The sequence below is a fragment of the Periplaneta americana genome, chromosome 11, assembly GCF_040183065.1.
Source record: "Periplaneta americana isolate PAMFEO1 chromosome 11, P.americana_PAMFEO1_priV1, whole genome shotgun sequence".
NCBI classification, from domain to species: Eukaryota; Metazoa; Arthropoda; class Insecta; order Blattodea; family Blattidae; genus Periplaneta; species Periplaneta americana.
Window position 1 is genome coordinate 177,947,737 of NC_091127.1, and position 21,816 is coordinate 177,969,552.

A 21,816-nucleotide genomic window follows, 5' to 3' on the forward strand; every position below is an offset into this window, starting at 1 on the left:
AATCGTGTTTTTACCCGCAAGAAACGACGATTTTTACAATTGGACGATTTACACAAACAAACCCATATTCCTCTGCATGCGAACGTGAAATTGTTGTTATATATAGGTGAATCCACATGAATTTAACATTTTTTTAAGAAATTAGACAAATCCCACGGAATTTGTAGATTTTATTGATATTTATATAGTTAAAAAACTCGCAAAAACGAAATTTTTTGAAGGATTTTTTTTTGTGGGGAAAATCGAAACCAGTGACATAATACAGTTCAATCATGTATACTAAACACTCTGTCAAAGAATTAGCACAATCGGTTGGAATATAGAGATTTTATTAACGTTTATAACAAAATCGTGTTTTTACCGCAAGAAACGACTTTTTTTACAATTGGACGATTTACACAAACAAACCCATATTCCTCTGCATGCGAACGTGAAATTGTTGTTATATACAGGTGACTCCACATGAATTTAACATTTTTTTAAGAAATTAGACAAATCCCAAGGAATTTGTATATTTTATATATATTTATATAGTTAATAATCTCGCAAAAAACGAAATTTTTTGAAGGACTTTTTTTTGTGGGGAAAATCGAAACCAGTGTTATAATACAGTTCAATCATGTATACTAAACACTCTGTCAAAGAATTAGCACAATCGTTTGGAATATAGAGATTTTATTAACGTTTATAGCAAAATCGTGTTTTTACCGCAAGAAACGACGATTTTTACAATTGGACGATTTACACAAACAAACCCTGATTCCTCCGCATGCGAACGTGAAATTGTTGTTATATATAGGTGAATCCACATGAATATAACATTTTTTTAAGAAATTAGACAAATCCCACGGAATTTGTAGATTATATTGATATTTATATAGTTAAAAAAACTCGAAAAAACGAAATTTTTTGAAGGATTTTTTTTTGTGGGGAAATTCGAAACCAGTGACATAATACAGTTCAATCATGTATACTAAACACTCTGTGAAAGAATTAGCACAATCGGTTGGAATATAGAGATTTTATTAACGTTTATAGCAAAATCGTGTTTTTACCGCAAGAAACAACGATTTTTACAATTTGACCATTTTCACAAACAAACCCATATTCCTCTGCATGCGAACGTGAAATTGTTGTTATATATAGGTGAATCCACATGAATTTAACATTTTTTTAAGAAATTAGACAAATCCCACGGAATTTTTAGATTTTATTGATATTTATATAGTTAAAATCTCGCAAAAACGAAATTTTTTGAAGGATTTTTTTTTGTGGGGAAAATCGAAACCAGTGACATAATACAGTTCAATCATGTATACTAAACACTCTGTCCAAGAATTAGCACAATCGGTTGGAATATAGAGATTTTATTAATGTTTATAGCAAAATCGTGTTTTTACCGCAAGAAACGACGATTTTTACAATTGGACGATTTACACAAACAAACCCATATTCCTCTGCATGCGAACGTAAAATTGTTGTTATATATAGGTGAATCCACATGAATTTAACATTTTTTTAAGAAATTAGACAAATCCCACGGAATTTGTAGATTTTATTGATATTTATATAGTTAAAATCTCGCAAAAACGAAATTTTTTGAAGGATTTTTTTTTGTGGGGAAAATCGAAACCAGTGATATAATACAGTTCAATAATGTATACTAAACACTCTGTGAAAGAATTAGCACAATCGGTTGGAATATAGAGATTTTATTAACGTTTATAACAAAATCGTGTTTTTACCGCAAGAAACGACGATTTTTACAATTGGACGGTTTACACAAACAAACCCATATTCCTCTGCATGCGAACGTGAAATTGTTGTTATATGCAGGTGACTCCACATGAATTTAACATTCTTTTAAGAAATTAGACAAATCCCACGGAATTTGTAGATTTTATTGATATTTATATAGTTAAAATATCGCAAAAACGAAATTTTTTGAAGGATTTTTTTTTGTGGGGAAAATCGAAACCAGTGATATAATACAGTTCAATTAAGTATACTAAACACTCTGTGAAAGTATTAGCACAATCGGTTGGAATAGAGAGATTTTATTAACGTTTATAGCAAAATCGTGTTTTTACCGCAAGAAACGACGATTTTTACAATTGGACGATTTACACAAACAAACCCTTATTCCTCCGCATGCGAACGTGAAATTGTTGTTATATATAGGTGAATCCACATGAATTTAACATTTTTTTAAGAAATTAGACAAATCCCACGGAATTTGTAGATTATATTGATATTTATATAGTTAAAAAACTCGAAAAAACGAAATTTTTTGAAGGATTTTTTTTTGTGGGGAAATTCGAAACCAGTGACATAATACAGTTCAATCATGTATACTAAACACTCTGTGAAAGAATTAGCACAATCGTTTGGAATATAGAGATTTTATTAACGTTTATAGCAAAATCGTGTTTTTACCGCAAGAAACAACGATTTTTTACAATTTGACCATTTTCACAAACAAACCCATATTCCTCTGCATGCGAACGTGAAATTGTTGTTATATATAGGTGACTCCACATGAATTTAACATTTTTTTAAGAAATTAGACAAATCCCCCGGAATTTGTAGATTTTATTGATATTTATATAGTTAAAATCTCGCAAAAACGAAATTTTTTGAAGGATTTTTTTTGTGGGGAAAATCGAAACCAGTGATATAATACAGTTCAATTATGTATACTAAACACTCTGTGAAAGAATTAGCACAATCGGTTGGAATATAGAGATTTTATTAACGTTTATAACAAAATCGTGTTTTTACCGCAAGAAACGACGATTTTTACAATTGGACGATTTACACAAACAAACCCATATTCCTCTGCATGCGAACGTGAAATTGTTGTTATATACAGGTGACTCCACATGAATTTAAGATTTTTTTAAGAAATTAGACAAATCCCACGGAATTTGTAGATTTTATTGATATTTATATAGTTAAAATCTCGCAAAAACGAAATTTTTTGAAGGATTTTTTTTTTGTGGGGAAAATCGAAACCAGTGATATAATACAGTTCAATTATGTATACTAAACACTCTGTGAAAGAATTAGCACAATCGGTTGGAATAGAGAGATTTTATTAACGTTTAAACAAAATCGTGTTTTTACCGCAAGAAACGACGATTTTTACAATTGGTCGATTTACACAAACAAACCCATATTCCTCTGCATGCGAACGTGAAATTGTTATATACAGGTGACTCCACATGAATTTAACATTTTTTTAAGGAATTAGACAAATCCCACGGAATTTGTAGATTATATTGATATTTATATAGTTAAAAAACTCGCAAAAACGAAATTTTTTGAAGGATTTTTTTTTGTGGGGAAAATCGAAACCAGTGACATAATACAGTTCAATCATGTATACTAAACACTCTGTGAAAGAATTAGCACAATCGGTTGGAATATAGAGATTTTATTAGCGTTTATAGCAAAATCGTGTTTTTACCACAAGAAACGACGATTTTTACAATTTGACGATTTTCACGAACAAACCCATATTCCTCTGCATGCGAACGTGAAATTGTTGTTATATATAGGTGACTCCACATGAATTTAACATTTTTTTAAGAAATTAGACAAATCCCCCGGAATTTGTAGATTTTATTGATATTTATATAGTTAAAATCTCGCAAAAACGAAATTTTTTGAAGGATTTTTTTTTGTGGGGAAAATCGAAACCAGTGATATAATACAGTTCAATCATGTATACTAAACACTCTGTCCAAGAATTAGCACAATCGGTTGGAATATAGAGATTTTATTAATGTTTATAGCAAAATCGTGTTTTTACCGCAAGAAACGACGATTTTTACAATTGGACGATTTACACAAACAAACCCATATTCCTCTGCATGCGAACGTGAAATTGTTGTTATATATAGGTGAATCCACATGAATTTAACATTTTTTTAAGAAATTAGACAAATCCCACGGAATTTGTAGATTTTATTGATATTTATATAGTTAAAAAACTCGCAAAAACGAAATTTTTTGAAGGATTTTTTTTTGTGGGGAAAATCGAAACCAGTGACATAATACAGTTCAATCATGTATACTAAACACTCTGTCAAAGAATTAGCACAATCGGTTGGAATATAGAGATTTTATTAACGTTTATAACAAAATCGTGTTTTTACCGCAAGAAACGACTTTTTTTACAATTGGACGATTTACACAAACAAACCCATATTCCTCTGCATGCGAACGTGAAATTGTTGTTATATACAGGTGACTCCACATGAATTTAACATTTTTTTAAGAAATTAGACAAATCCCAAGGAATTTGTATATTTTATATATATTTATATAGTTAATAATCTCGCAAAAAACGAAATTTTTTGAAGGACTTTTTTTTGTGGGGAAAATCGAAACCAGTGTTATAATACAGTTCAATCATGTATACTAAACACTCTGTCAAAGAATTAGCACAATCGTTTGGAATATAGAGATTTTATTAACGTTTATAGCAAAATCGTGTTTTTACCGCAAGAAACGACGATTTTTACAATTGGACGATTTACACAAACAAACCCTGATTCCTCCGCATGCGAACGTGAAATTGTTGTTATATATAGGTGAATCCACATGAATATAACATTTTTTTAAGAAATTAGACAAATCCCACGGAATTTGTAGATTATATTGATATTTATATAGTTAAAAAACTCGAAAAAACGAAATTTTTTGAAGGATTTTTTTTTGTGGGGAAATTCGAAACCAGTGACATAATACAGTTCAATCATGTATACTAAACACTCTGTGAAAGAATTAGCACAATCGGTTGGAATATAGAGATTTTATTAACGTTTATAGCAAAATCGTGTTTTTACCGCAAGAAACAACGATTTTTACAATTTGACCATTTTCACAAACAAACCCATATTCCTCTGCATGCGAACGTGAAATTGTTGTTATATATAGGTGAATCCACATGAATTTAACATTTTTTTAAGAAATTAGACAAATCCCACGGAATTTTTAGATTTTATTGATATTTATATAGTTAAAATCTCGCAAAAACGAAATTTTTTGAAGGATTTTTTTTTGTGGGGAAAATCGAAACCAGTGACATAATACAGTTCAATCATGTATACTAAACACTCTGTCCAAGAATTAGCACAATCGGTTGGAATATAGAGATTTTATTAATGTTTATAGCAAAATCGTGTTTTTACCGCAAGAAACGACGATTTTTACAATTGGACGATTTACACAAACAAACCCATATTCCTCTGCATGCGAACGTAAAATTGTTGTTATATATAGGTGAATCCACATGAATTTAACATTTTTTTAAGAAATTAGACAAATCCCACGGAATTTGTAGATTTTATTGATATTTATATAGTTAAAATCTCGCAAAAACGAAATGTTTTGAAGGATTTTTTTTTGTGGGGAAAATCGAAACCAGTGATATAATACAGTTCAATAATGTATACTAAACACTCTGTGAAAGAATTAGCACAATCGGTTGGAATATAGAGATTTTATTAACGTTTATAACAAAATCGTGTTTTTACCGCAAGAAACGACGATTTTTACAATTGGACGGTTTACACAAACAAACCCATATTCCTCTGCATGCGAACGTGAAATTGTTGTTATATGCAGGTGACTCCACATGAATTTAACATTCTTTTAAGAAATTAGACAAATCCCACGGAATTTGTAGATTTTATTGATATTTATATAGTTAAAATATCGCAAAAACGAAATTTTTTGAAGGATTTTTTTTTGTGGGGAAAATCGAAACCAGTGATATAATACAGTTCAATTAAGTATACTAAACACTCTGTGAAAGTATTAGCACAATCGGTTGGAATAGAGAGATTTTATTAACGTTTAAACAAAATCGTGTTTTTACCGCAAGAAACGACGATTTTTACAATTGGACGATTTACACAAACAAACCCATATTCCTCTGCATGCGAACGTGAAATTGTTGTTATATACAGGTGACTCCACATGAATTTAACATTTTTTTAAGAAATTAGACAAATCCCACGGAATTTGTAGATTATATTGATATTTATATAGTTAAAAAACTCGCAAAAACGAAATTTTTTGAAGGATTTTTTTTTGTGGGGAAAATCGAAACCAGTGACATAATACAGTTCAATCATGTATACTAAACACTCTGTGAAAGAATTAGCACAATCGGTTGGAATATAGAGATTTTATTAGCGTTTATAGCAAAATCGTGTTTTTACCGCAAGAAACGACGATTTTTACAATTTGACGATTTTCACGAACAAACCCATATTCCTCTGCATGCGAACGTGAAATTGTTGTTATATATAGGTGACTCCACATGAATTTAACATTTTTTTAAGAAATTAGACAAATCCCCCGGAATTTGTAGATTTTATTGATATTTATATAGTTAAAATCTCGCAAAAACGAAATTTTTTGAAGGATTTTTTTTTGTGGGGAAAATCGAAACCAGTGATATAATACAGTTCAATCATGTATACTAAACACTCTGTCCAAGAATTAGCACAATCGGTTGGAATGTAGAGATTTTATTAATGTTTATAGCAAAATCGTGTTTTTACCGCAAGAAACGACGATTTTTACAATTGGACGATTTACACAAACAAACCCATATTCCTCTGCATGCGAACGTGAAATTGTTGTTATATATAGGTGAATCCACATGAATTTAACATTTTTTTATGAAATTAGACAAATCCCACGGAATTTGTTGATTTTATTGATATTTATATAGTTAAAATCTCGCAAAAACGAATTTTTGAAGGATTTTTTTTGTGGGGAAAATCGAAACCAGTGATATAATACAGTTCAATTATGTATACTAAACACTCTGTGAAAGAATTAGCACAATCGGTTGGAATATAGAGATTTTATTAACGTTTATAACAAAATCGTGTTTTTACCGCAAGAAACGACGATTTTTACAATTGGACGATTTACACAAACAAACCCATATTCCTCTGCATGCGAACGTGAAATTGTTGTTATATACAGGTGACTCCACATGAATTTAACATTCTTTTAAGAAATTAGACAAATCCCACGGAATTTGTAGATTTTATTGATATTTATATAGTTAAAATATCGCAAAAACGAAATTTTTTGAAGGATTTTTTTTTGTGGGGAAAATCGAAACCAGTGATATAATACAGTTCAATTATATATACTAAACACTCTGTGAAAGTATTAGCACAATCGGTTGGAATAGAGAGATTTTATTAACGTTTAAACAAAATCGTGTTTTTACCGCAAGAAACGACGATTTTTACAATTGGACGATTTACACAAACAAACCCATATTCCTCTGCATGCGAACGTGAAATTGTTGTTATATACAGGTGACTCCACATGAATTTAACATTTTTTTAAGAAATTAGACAAATCCCACGGAATTTGTAGATTATATTGATATTTATAAAGTTAAAAAACTCGCAAAAACGAAATTTTTTGAAGGATTTTTTTTGTGGGGAAAATCGAAACCAGTGACATAATACAGTTCAATCATGTATACTAAACACTCTGTGAAAGAATTAGCACAATCGGTTGGAATATAGAGATTTTATTAACGTTTATAGCAAAATCGTGTTTTTACCGCAAGAAACGACGATTTTTACAATTGGACGATTTTCACGAACAAACCCATATTCCTCTGCATGCGAACGTGAAATTGTTGTTATATGTAGGTGACTCCACATGAATTTAACATTTTTTAAGAAATTAGACAAATCCCCCGGAATTTGTAGATTTTATTGATATTTATATAGTTAAAATCTCGCAAAAACGAAATTTTTTGAAGGATTTTTTTTTGTGGGGAAAATCGAAACCAGTGATATAATACAGTTCAATCATGTATACTAAACACTCTGTCCAAGAATTAGCACAATCGGTTGGAATATAGAGATTTTATTAATGTTTATAGCAAAATCGTGTTTTTACCGCAAGAAACGACGATTTTTACAATTGGACGATTTACACAAACAAACCCATATTCCTCTGCATGCGAACGTGAAATTGTTGTTATATATAGGTGAATCCACATGAATTTAACATTTTTTTAAGAAATTAGACAAATCCCACGGAATTTGTAGATTTTATTGATATTTATATAGTTAAAATCTCGCAAAAACGAAATTTTTTGAAGGATTTTTTTTGTGGGGAAAATCTAAACCAGTGATATAATACAGTTCAATTATGTATACTAAACACTCTGTGAAAGAATTAGCACAATCGGTTGGAATATAGAGATTTTATTAACGTTTAAACAAAATCGTGTTTTTACCGCAAGAAACGACGATTTTTACAATTGGACGATTTACACAAACAAACCCATATTCCTCTGCATGCGAACGTGAAATTGTTGTTATATACAGGTGACTCCACATGAATTTAACATTTTTTTAAGAAATTAGACAAATCCCACGGAATTTGTAGATTATATTGATATTTATATAGTTAAAAAACTCGCAAAAACGAAATTTTTTGAAGGATTTTTTTTTGTGGGGAAAATCGAAACCAGTGACATAATACAGTTCAATCATGTATACTAAACACTCTGTGAAAGAATTAGCACAATCGGTTGGAATATAGAGATTTTATTAGCGTTTATAGCAAAATCGCGTTTTTACCGCAAGAAACGACGATTTTTACAATTTGACGATTTTCACGAACAAACCCATATTCCTCTGCATGCGAACGTGAAATTGTTGTTATATATAGGTGACTCCACATGAATTTAACATTTTTTTAAGAAATTAGACAAATCCCCCGGAATTTGTAGATTTTATTGATATTTATATAGTTAAAATCTCGCAAAAACGAAATTTTTTGAAGGATTTTTTTTTGTGGGGAAAATCGAAACCAGTGATATAATACAGTTCAATCATGTATACTAAACACTCTGTCCAAGAATTAGCACAATCGGTTGGAATGTAGAGATTTTATTAATGTTTATAGCAAAATCGTGATTTTACCGCAAGAAACGACGATTTTTACAATTGGACGATTTACACAAACAAACCCATATTCCTCTGCATGCGAACGTGAAATTGTTGTTATATATAGGTGAATCCACATGAATTTAACATTTTTTTAAGAAATTAGACAAATCCCAAGGAATTTGTATATTTTATATATATTTATATAGTTAATAATCTCGCAAAAAACGAAATTTTTTGAAGGACTTTTTTTTGTGGGGAAAATCGAAACCAGTGTTATAATACAGTTCAATCATGTATACTAAACACTCTGTCAAAGAATTAGCACAATCGTTTGGAATATAGAGATTTTATTAACGTTTATAGCAAAATCGTGTTTTTACCGCAAGAAACGACGATTTTTACAATTGGACGATTTACACAAACAAACCCTGATTCCTCCGCATGCGAACGTGAAATTGTTGTTATATATAGGTGAATCCACATGAATATAACATTTTTTTAAGAAATTAGACAAATCCCACGGAATTTGTAGATTATATTGATATTTATATAGTTAAAAAACTCGAAAAAACGAAATTTTTTGAAGGATTTTTTTTTGTGGGGAAATTCGAAACCAGTGACATAATACAGTTCAATCATGTATACTAAACACTCTGTGAAAGAATTAGCACAATCGGTTGGAATATAGAGATTTTATTAACGTTTATAGCAAAATCGTGTTTTTACCGCAAGAAACAACGATTTTTACAATTTGACCATTTTCACAAACAAACCCATATTCCTCTGCATGCGAACGTGAAATTGTTGTTATATATAGGTGCATCCACATGAATTTAACATTTTTTTAAGAAATTAGACAAATCCCACGGAATTTTTAGATTTTATTGATATTTATATAGTTAAAATCTCGCAAAAACGAAATTTTTTGAAGGATTTTTTTTTGTGGGGAAAATCGAAACCAGTGACATAATACAGTTCAATCATGTATACTAAACACTCTGTCCAAGAATTAGCACAATCGGTTGGAATATAGAGATTTTATTAATGTTTATAGCAAAATCGTGTTTTTACCGCAAGAAACGACGATTTTTACAATTGGACGATTTACACAAACAAACCCATATTCCTCTGCATGCGAACGTAAAATTGTTGTTATATATAGGTGAATCCACATGAATTTAACATTTTTTTAAGAAATTAGACAAATCCCACGGAATTTGTAGATTTTATTGATATTTATATAGTTAAAATCTCGCAAAAACGAAATTTTTTGAAGGATTTTTTTTTGTGGGGAAAATCGAAACCAGTGATATAATACAGTTCAATAATGTATACTAAACACTCTGTGAAAGAATTAGCACAATCGGTTGGAATATAGAGATTTTATTAACGTTTATAACAAAATCGTGTTTTTACCGCAAGAAACGACGATTTTTACAATTGGACGGTTTACACAAACAAACCCATATTCCTCTGCATGCGAACGTGAAATTGTTGTTATATACAGGTGACTCCACATGAATTTAACATTCTTTTAAGAAATTAGACAAATCCCACGGAATTTGTAGATTTTATTGATATTTATATAGTTAAAATATCGCAAAAACGAAATTTTTTGAAGGATTTTTTTTTGTGGGGAAAATCGAAACCAGTGATATAATACAGTTCAATTAAGTATACTAAACACTCTGTGAAAGTATTAGCACAATCGGTTGGAATAGAGAGATTTTATTAACGTTTAAACAAAATCGTGTTTTTACCGCAAGAAACGACGATTTTTACAATTGGACGATTTACACAAACAAACCCATATTCCTCTGCATGCGAACGTGAAATTGTTGTTATATACAGGTGACTCCACATGAATTTAACATTTTTTTAAGAAATTAGACAAATCCCACGGAATTTGTAGATTATATTGATATTTATATAGTTAAAAAACTCGCAAAAACGAAATTTTTTGAAGGATTTTTTTTTGTGGGGAAAATCGAAACCAGTGACATAATACAGTTCAATCATGTATACTAAACACTCTGTGAAAGAATTAGCACAATCGGTTGGAATATAGAGATTTTATTAGCGTTTATAGCAAAATCGTGTTTTTACCGCAAGAAACGACGATTTTTACAATTTGACGATTTTCACGAACAAACCCATATTCCTCTGCATGCGAACGTGAAATTGTTGTTATATATAGGTGACTCCACATGAATTTAACATTTTTTTAAGAAATTAGACAAATCCCCCGGAATTTGTAGATTTTATTGATATTTATATAGTTAAAATCTCGCAAAAACGAAATTTTTGAAGGATTTTTTTTTGTGGGGAAAATCGAAACCAGTGATATAATACAGTTCAATCATGTATACTAAACACTCTGTCCAAGAATTAGCACAATCGGTTGGAATGTAGAGATTTTATTAATGTTTATAGCAAAATCGTGTTTTTACCGCAAGAAACGACGATTTTTACAATTGGACGATTTACACAAACAAACCCATATTCCTCTGCATGCGAACGTGAAATTGTTGTTATATATAGGTGAATCCACATGAATTTAACATTTTTTTATGAAATTAGACAAATCCCACGGAATTTGTTGATTTTATTGATATTTATATAGTTAAAATCTCGCAAAAACGAATTTTTGAAGGATTTTTTTTGTGGGGAAAATCGAAACCAGTGATATAATACAGTTCAATTATGTATACTAAACACTCTGTGAAAGAATTAGCACAATCGGTTGGAATATAGAGATTTTATTAACGTTTATAACAAAATCGTGTTTTTACCGCAAGAAACGACGATTTTTACAATTGGACGATTTACACAAACAAACCCATATTCCTCTGCATGCGAACGTGAAATTGTTGTTATATACAGGTGACTCCACATGAATTTAACATTCTTTTAAGAAATTAGACAAATCCCACGGAATTTGTAGATTTTATTGATATTTATATAGTTAAAATATCGCAAAAACGAAATTTTTTGAAGGATTTTTTTTTGTGGGGAAAATCGAAACCAGTGATATAATACAGTTCAATTATATATACTAAACACTCTGTGAAAGTATTAGCACAATCGGTTGGAATAGAGAGATTTTATTAACGTTTAAACAAAATCGTGTTTTTACCGCAAGAAACGACGATTTTTACAATTGGACGATTTACACAAACAAACCCATATTCCTCTGCATGCGAACGTGAAATTGTTGTTATATACAGGTGACTCCACATGAATTTAACATTTTTTTAAGAAATTAGACAAATCCCACGGAATTTGTAGATTATATTGATATTTATAAAGTTAAAAAACTCGCAAAAACGAAATTTTTTGAAGGATTTTTTTTGTGGGGAAAATCGAAACCAGTGACATAATACAGTTCAATCATGTATACTAAACACTCTGTGAAAGAATTAGCACAATCGGTTGGAATATAGAGATTTTATTAACGTTTATAGCAAAATCGTGTTTTTACCGCAAGAAACGACGATTTTTACAATTGGACGATTTTCACGAACAAACCCATATTCCTCTGCATGCGAACGTGAAATTGTTGTTATATGTAGGTGACTCCACATGAATTTAACATTTTTTTAAGAAATTAGACAAATCCCCCGGAATTTGTAGATTTTATTGATATTTATATAGTTAAAATCTCGCAAAAACGAAATTTTTTGAAGGATTTTTTTTTGTGGGGAAAATCGAAACCAGTGATATAATACAGTTCAATCATGTATACTAAACACTCTGTCCAAGAATTAGCACAATCGGTTGGAATATAGAGATTTTATTAATGTTTATAGCAAAATCGTGTTTTTACCGCAAGAAACGACGATTTTTACAATTGGACGATTTACACAAACAAACCCATATTCCTCTGCATGCGAACGTGAAATTGTTGTTATATATAGGTGAATCCACATGAATTTAACATTTTTTTAAGAAATTAGACAAATCCCACGGAATTTGTAGATTTTATTGATATTTATATAGTTAAAATCTCGCAAAAACGAAATTTTTTGAAGGATTTTTTTTGTGGGGAAAATCTAAACCAGTGATATAATACAGTTCAATTATGTATACTAAACACTCTGTGAAAGAATTAGCACAATCGGTTGGAATATAGAGATTTTATTAACGTTTAAACAAAATCGTGTTTTTACCGCAAGAAACGACGATTTTTACAATTGGACGATTTACACAAACAAACCCATATTCCTCTGCATGCGAACGTGAAATTGTTGTTATATACAGGTGACTCCACATGAATTTAACATTTTTTTAAGAAATTAGACAAATCCCACGGAATTTGTAGATTATATTGATATTTATATAGTTAAAAAACTCGCAAAAACGAAATTTTTTGAAGGATTTTTTTTTGTGGGGAAAATCGAAACCAGTGACATAATACAGTTCAATCATGTATACTAAACACTCTGTGAAAGAATTAGCACAATCGGTTGGAATATAGAGATTTTATTAGCGTTTATAGCAAAATCGCGTTTTTACCGCAAGAAACGACGATTTTTACAATTTGACGATTTTCACGAACAAACCCATATTCCTCTGCATGCGAACGTGAAATTGTTGTTATATATAGGTGACTCCACATGAATTTAACATTTTTTTAAGAAATTAGACAAATCCCCCGGAATTTGTAGATTTTATTGATATTTATATAGTTAAAATCTCGCAAAAACGAAATTTTTTGAAGGATTTTTTTTTGTGGGGAAAATCGAAACCAGTGATATAATACAGTTCAATCATGTATACTAAACACTCTGTCCAAGAATTAGCACAATCGGTTGGAATGTAGAGATTTTATTAATGTTTATAGCAAAATCGTGATTTTACCGCAAGAAACGACGATTTTTACAATTGGACGATTTACACAAACAAACCCATATTCCTCTGCATGCGAACGTGAAATTGTTGTTATATATAGGTGAATCCACATGAATTTAACATTTTTTTAAGAAATTAGACAAATCCCAAGGAATTTGTATATTTTATATATATTTATATAGTTAATAATCTCGCAAAAAACGAAATTTTTTGAAGGACTTTTTTTTGTGGGGAAAATCGAAACCAGTGTTATAATACAGTTCAATCATGTATACTAAACACTCTGTCAAAGAATTAGCACAATCGTTTGGAATATAGAGATTTTATTAACGTTTATAGCAAAATCGTGTTTTTACCGCAAGAAACGACGATTTTTACAATTGGACGATTTACACAAACAAACCCTGATTCCTCCGCATGCGAACGTGAAATTGTTGTTATATATAGGTGAATCCACATGAATATAACATTTTTTTAAGAAATTAGACAAATCCCACGGAATTTGTAGATTATATTGATATTTATATAGTTAAAAAACTCGAAAAAACGAAATTTTTTGAAGGATTTTTTTTTGTGGGGAAATTCGAAACCAGTGACATAATACAGTTCAATCATGTATACTAAACACTCTGTGAAAGAATTAGCACAATCGGTTGGAATATAGAGATTTTATTAACGTTTATAGCAAAATCGTGTTTTTACCGCAAGAAACAACGATTTTTACAATTTGACCATTTTCACAAACAAACCCATATTCCTCTGCATGCGAACGTGAAATTGTTGTTATATATAGGTGCATCCACATGAATTTAACATTTTTTTAAGAAATTAGACAAATCCCACGGAATTTTTAGATTTTATTGATATTTATATAGTTAAAATCTCGCAAAAACGAAATTTTTTGAAGGATTTTTTTTTGTGGGGAAAATCGAAACCAGTGACATAATACAGTTCAATCATGTATACTAAACACTCTGTCCAAGAATTAGCACAATCGGTTGGAATATAGAGATTTTATTAATGTTTATAGCAAAATCGTGTTTTTACCGCAAGAAACGACGATTTTTACAATTGGACGATTTACACAAACAAACCCATATTCCTCTGCATGCGAACGTAAAATTGTTGTTATATATAGGTGAATCCACATGAATTTAACATTTTTTTAAGAAATTAGACAAATCCCACGGAATTTGTAGATTTTATTGATATTTATATAGTTAAAATCTCGCAAAAACGAAATTTTTTGAAGGATTTTTTTTTGTGGGGAAAATCGAAACCAGTGATATAATACAGTTCAATAATGTATACTAAACACTCTGTGAAAGAATTAGCACAATCGGTTGGAATATAGAGATTTTATTAACGTTTATAACAAAATCGTGTTTTTACCGCAAGAAACGACGATTTTTACAATTGGACGGTTTACACAAACAAACCCATATTCCTCTGCATGCGAACGTGAAATTGTTGTTATATACAGGTGACTCCACATGAATTTAACATTCTTTTAAGAAATTAGACAAATCCCACGGAATTTGTAGATTTTATTGATATTTATATAGTTAAAATATCGCAAAAACGAAATTTTTTGAAGGATTTTTTTTTGTGGGGAAAATCGAAACCAGTGATATAATACAGTTCAATTAAGTATACTAAACACTCTGTGAAAGTATTAGCACAATCGGTTGGAATAGAGAGATTTTATTAACGTTTAAACAAAATCGTGTTTTTACCGCAAGAAACGACGATTTTTACAATTGGACGATTTACACAAACAAACCCATATTCCTCTGCATGCGAACGTGAAATTGTTGTTATATACAGGTGACTCCACATGAATTTAACATTTTTTTAAGAAATTAGACAAATCCCACGGAATTTGTAGATTATATTGATATTTATATAGTTAAAAAACTCGCAAAAACGAAATTTTTTGAAGGATTTTTTTTTGTGGGGAAAATCGAAACCAGTGACATAATACAGTTCAATCATGTATACTAAACACTCTGTGAAAGAATTAGCACAATCGGTTGGAATATAGAGATTTTATTAGCGTTTATAGCAAAATCGTGTTTTTACCGCAAGAAACGACGATTTTTACAATTTGACGATTTTCACGAACAAACCCATATTCCTCTGCATGCGAACGTGAAATTGTTGTTATATATAGGTGACTCCACATGAATTTAACATTTTTTTAAGAAATTAGACAAATCCCCCGGAATTTGTAGATTTTATTGATATTTATATAGTTAAAATCTCGCAAAAACGAAATTTTTTGAAGGATTTTTTTTTGTGGGGAAAATCGAAACCAGTGATATAATACAGTTCAATCATGTATACTAAACACTCTGTCCAAGAATTAGCACAATCGGTTGGAATGTAGAGATTTTATTAATGTTTATAGCAAAATCGTGTTTTTACCGCAAGAAACGACGATTTTTACAATTGGACGATTTACACAAACAAACCCATATTCCTCTGCATGCGAACGTGAAATTGTTGTTATATATAGGTGAATCCACATGAATTTAACATTTTTTTATGAAATTAGACAAATCCCACGGAATTTGTTGATTTTATTGATATTTATATAGTTAAAATCTCGCAAAAACGAATTTTTGAAGGATTTTTTTTGTGGGGAAAATCGAAACCAGTGATATAATACAGTTCAATTATGTATACTAAACACTCTGTGAAAGAATTAGCACAATCGGTTGGAATATAGAGATTTTATTAACGTTTATAACAAAATCGTGTTTTTACCGCAAGAAACGACGATTTTTACAATTGGACGATTTACACAAACAAACCCATATTCCTCTGCATGCGAACGTGAAATTGTTGTTATATACAGGTGACTCCACATGAATTTAACATTCTTTTAAGAAATTAGACAAATCCCACGGAATTTGTAGATTTTATTGATATTTATATAGTTAAAATATCGCAAAAACGAAATTTTTTGAAGGATTTTTTTTTGTGGGGAAAATCGAAACCAGTGATATAATACAGTTCAATTATATATACTAAACACTCTGTGAAAGTATTAGCACAATCGGTTGGAATAGAGAGATTTTATTAACGTTTAAACAAAATCGTGTTTTTACCGCAAGAAACGACGATTTTTACAATTGGACGATTTACACAAACAAACCCATATTCCTCTGCATGCGAACGTGAAATTGTTGTTATATACAGGTGACTCCACATGAATTTAACATTTTTTTAAGAAATTAGACAAATCCCACGGAATTTGTAGATTATATTGATATTTATAAAGTTAAAAAACTCGCAAAAACGAAATTTTTTGAAGGATTTTTTTTGTGGGGAAAATCGAAACCAGTGACATAATACAGTTCAATCATGTATACTAAACACTCTGTGAAAGAATTAGCACAATCGGTTGGAATATAGAGATTTTATTAACGTTTATAGCAAAATCGTGTTTTTACCGCAAGAAACGACGATTTTTACAATTGGACGATTTTCACGAACAAACCCATATTCCTCTGCATGCGAACGTGAAATTGTTGTTATATGTAGGTGACTCCACATGAATTTAACATTTTTTTAAGAAATTAGACAAATCCCCCGGAATTTGTAGATTTTATTGATATTTATATAGTTAAAATCTCGCAAAAACGAAATTTTTTGAAGGATTTTTTTTTGTGGGGAAAATCGAAACCAGTGATATAATACAGTTCAATCATGTATACTAAACACTCTGTCCAAGAATTAGCACAATCGGTTGGAATATAGAGATTTTATTAATGTTTATAGCAAAATCGTGTTTTTACCGCAAGAAACGACGATTTTTACAATTGGACGATTTACACAAACAAACCCATATTCCTCTGCATGCGAACGTGAAATTGTTGTTATATATAGGTGAATCCACATGAATTTAACATTTTTTTAAGAAATTAGACAAATCCCACGGAATTTGTAGATTTTATTGATATTTATATAGTTAAAATCTCGCAAAAACGAAATTTTTTGAAGGATTTTTTTTGTGGGGAAAATCTAAACCAGTGATATAATACAGTTCAATTATGTATACTAAACACTCTGTGAAAGAATTAGCACAATCGGTTGGAATATAGAGATTTTATTAACGTTTAAACAAAATCGTGTTTTTACCGCAAGAAACGACGATTTTTACAATTGGACGATTTACACAAACAAACCCATATTCCTCTGCATGCGAACGTGAAATTGTTGTTATATACAGGTGACTCCACATGAATTTAACATTTTTTTAAGAAATTAGACAAATCCCACGGAATTTGTAGATTATATTGATATTTATATAGTTAAAAAACTCGCAAAAACGAAATTTTTTGAAGGATTTTTTTTTGTGGGGAAAATCGAAACCAGTGACATAATACAGTTCAATCATGTATACTAAACACTCTGTGAAAGAATTAGCACAATCGGTTGGAATATAGAGATTTTATTAGCGTTTATAGCAAAATCGCGTTTTTACCGCAAGAAACGACGATTTTTACAATTTGACGATTTTCACGAACAAACCCATATTCCTCTGCATGCGAACGTGAAATTGTTGTTATATATAGGTGACTCCACATGAATTTAACATTTTTTTAAGAAATTAGACAAATCCCCCGGAATTTGTAGATTTTATTGATATTTATATAGTTAAAATCTCGCAAAAACGAAATTTTTTGAAGGATTTTTTTTTGTGGGGAAAATCGAAACCAGTGATATAATACAGTTCAATCATGTATACTAAACACTCTGTCCAAGAATTAGCACAATCGGTTGGAATGTAGAGATTTTATTAATGTTTATAGCAAAATCGTGATTTTACCGCAAGAAACGACGATTTTTACAATTGGACGATTTACACAAACAAACCCATATTCCTCTGCATGCGAACGTGAAATTGTTGTTATATATAGGTGAATCCACATGAATTTAACATTTTTTTAAGAAATTAGACAAATCCCACGGAATTTGTTGATTTTATTGATATTTATATAGTTAAAATCTCGCAAAAACGAATTTTTGAAGGATTTTTTTTGTGGGGAAAATCGAAACCAGTGATATAATACAGTTCAATTATGTATACTAAACACTCTGTGAAAGAATTAGCACAATCGGTTGGAATATAGAGATTTTATTAACGTTTATAACAAAATCGTGTTTTTACCGCAAGAAACGACGATTTTTACAATTGGACGATTTACACAAACAAACCCATATTCCTCTGCATGCGAACGTGAAATTGTTGTTATATATAGGTGACTCCACATGAATTTAACATTCTTTTAAGAAATTAGACAAATCCCACGGAATTTGTAGATTTTATTGATATTTATATACTTAAAATATCGCAAAAACGAAATTTTTTGAAGGATTTTTTTTTGTGGGGAAAATCGAAACCAGTGATATAATACAGTTCAATTATGTATACTAAACACTCTGTGAAAGTATTAGCACAATCGGTTGGAATAGAGAGATTTTATTAACGTTTAAACAAAATCGTGTTTTTACCGCAAGAAACGACGATTTTTACAATTGGACGATTTACACAAACAAACCCATATTCCTCTGCATGCGAACGTGAAATTGTTGTTATATACAGGTGACTCCACATGAATTTAACATTTTTTTAAGAAATTAGACAAATCCCACGGAATTTGTAGATTATATTGATATTTATAAAGTTAAAAAACTCGCAAAAACGAAATTTTTTGAAGGATTTTTTTTGTGGGGAAAATCGAAACCAGTGACATAATACAGTTCAATCATGTATACTAAACACTCTGTGAAAGAATTAGCACAATCGGTTGGAATATAGAGATTTTATTAACGTTTATAGCAAAATCGTGTTTTTACCGCAAGAAACGACGATTTTTACAATTGGACGATTTTCACGAACAAACCCATATTCCTCTGCATGCGAACGTGAAATTGTTGTTATATGTAGGTGACTCCACATGAATTTAACATTTTTTTAAGAAATTAGACAAATCCCCCGGAATTTGTAGATTTTATTGATATTTATATAGTTAAAATCTCGCAAAAACGAAATTTTTTGAAGGATTTTTTTTTGTGGGGAAAATCGAAACCAGTGATATAATACAGTTCAATCATGTATACTAAACACTCTGTCCAAGAATTAGCACAATCGGTTGGAATATAGAGATTTTATTAATGTTTATAGCAAAATCGTGTTTTTACCGCAAGAAACGACGATTTTTACAATTGGACGATTTACACAAACAAACCCATATTCCTCTGCATGCGAACGTGAAATTGTTGTTATATATAGGTGAATCCACATGAATTTAACATTTTTTTAAGAAATTAGACAAATCCCACGGAATTTGTAGATTTTATTGATATTTATATAGTTAAAATCTCGCAAAAACGAAATTTTTTGAAGGATTTTTTTTGTGGGGAAAATCGAAACCAGTGATATAATACAGTTCAATTATGTATACTAAACACTCTGTGAAAGAATTAGCACAATCGGTTGGAATATAGAGATTTTATTAACGTTTATAACAAAATCGTGTTTTTACCGCAAGAAACGACGATTTTTACAATTGGACGATTTACACAAACAAACCCATATTCCTCTGCATGCGAACGTGAAATTGTTGTTACATACAGGTGACTCCACATGAATTTAACATTTTTTTAAGAAATTAGACAAATCCCACGGAATTTGTATATTTTATTGATATTGATATAGTTAAAATCTCGCAAAAACGAAATTTTTTGAAGGATTTTTTTTTTTTGTGGGGAAAATCGAAACCAGTGATATAATACAGTTCAATCATGTATACTAAACACTCTGTCAAAGAATTAGCACAATCGGTTGGAATATAGAGATTTTATTAACGTTTATAGCAAAATCGTGTTTTTACCGCAAGAAACGACGATTTTTAGAATTGGACGATTTACACAAACAAACCCATATTCCTCTTTATGCGAAAGTGAAATCGTTGTTATATATAGGTGACTCCACATGAATTTAACATTATTTTAAGAAATTAGACAAATCCCACTGAATTTGTAGATTTTATTGATATTTATATAGTTAGAAAACTCGCAAAAACGAAATTTTTTGAAGGATTTTTTTTGTGGGGAAAATCGAAACCAGTGACATATTACAGTTCAGTTATGTATACTAAACACTCTGTGAAAGAATTAGCACAATCGGTTGGAATATAGAGATTTTATTAACGTTTATAACAAAATCGTGTTTTTACCGCAAGAAACGACGATTTTTACAATTGGACGATTTACACAAACAAACCCATATTCCTCTGCATGCGAACGTGAAATTGTTGTTATATACAGGTGACTCCACATGAATTTAACATTTTTTTAAGAAATTAGACAAATCCCACGGAATTTGTATATTTTATAAATATTTATATAGTTAATAATCTCGCAAAAACGAAATTTTTTGAAGGATTTTTTTTTGTATGGAAAATCGAAACCAGTGATATAATACAGTTCAATTATGTATACTAAACACTCTGTGAAAGAATTAGCACAATCGGTTGGAATATAGAGATTTTATTAACGTTTATAACAAAATCGTGTTTTTACCGCAAGAAACGACGATTTTTACAATTGGACGATTTACACAAACAAACCCATATTCCTCTGCATGCGAACGTGAAATTGTTGTTATATACAGGTGACTCCACATGAATTTAACATTCTTTTAAGAAATTAGACAAATCCCACGGAATTTGTAGATTTTATTGATATTTATATAGTTAAAATATCGCAAAAACGAAATTTTTTGAAGGATTTTTTTTTGTGGGGAAAATCAAAACCAGTGATATAATACAGTTCAATTATGTATACTAAACACTCTGTGAAAGTATTAGCACAATCGGTTGGAATAGAGAGATTTTATTAACGTTTAAACAAAATCGTGTTTTTACCGCAAGAAACGACGATTTTTACAATTGGACGATTTACACAAACAAACCCATATTCCTCTGCATGCGAACGT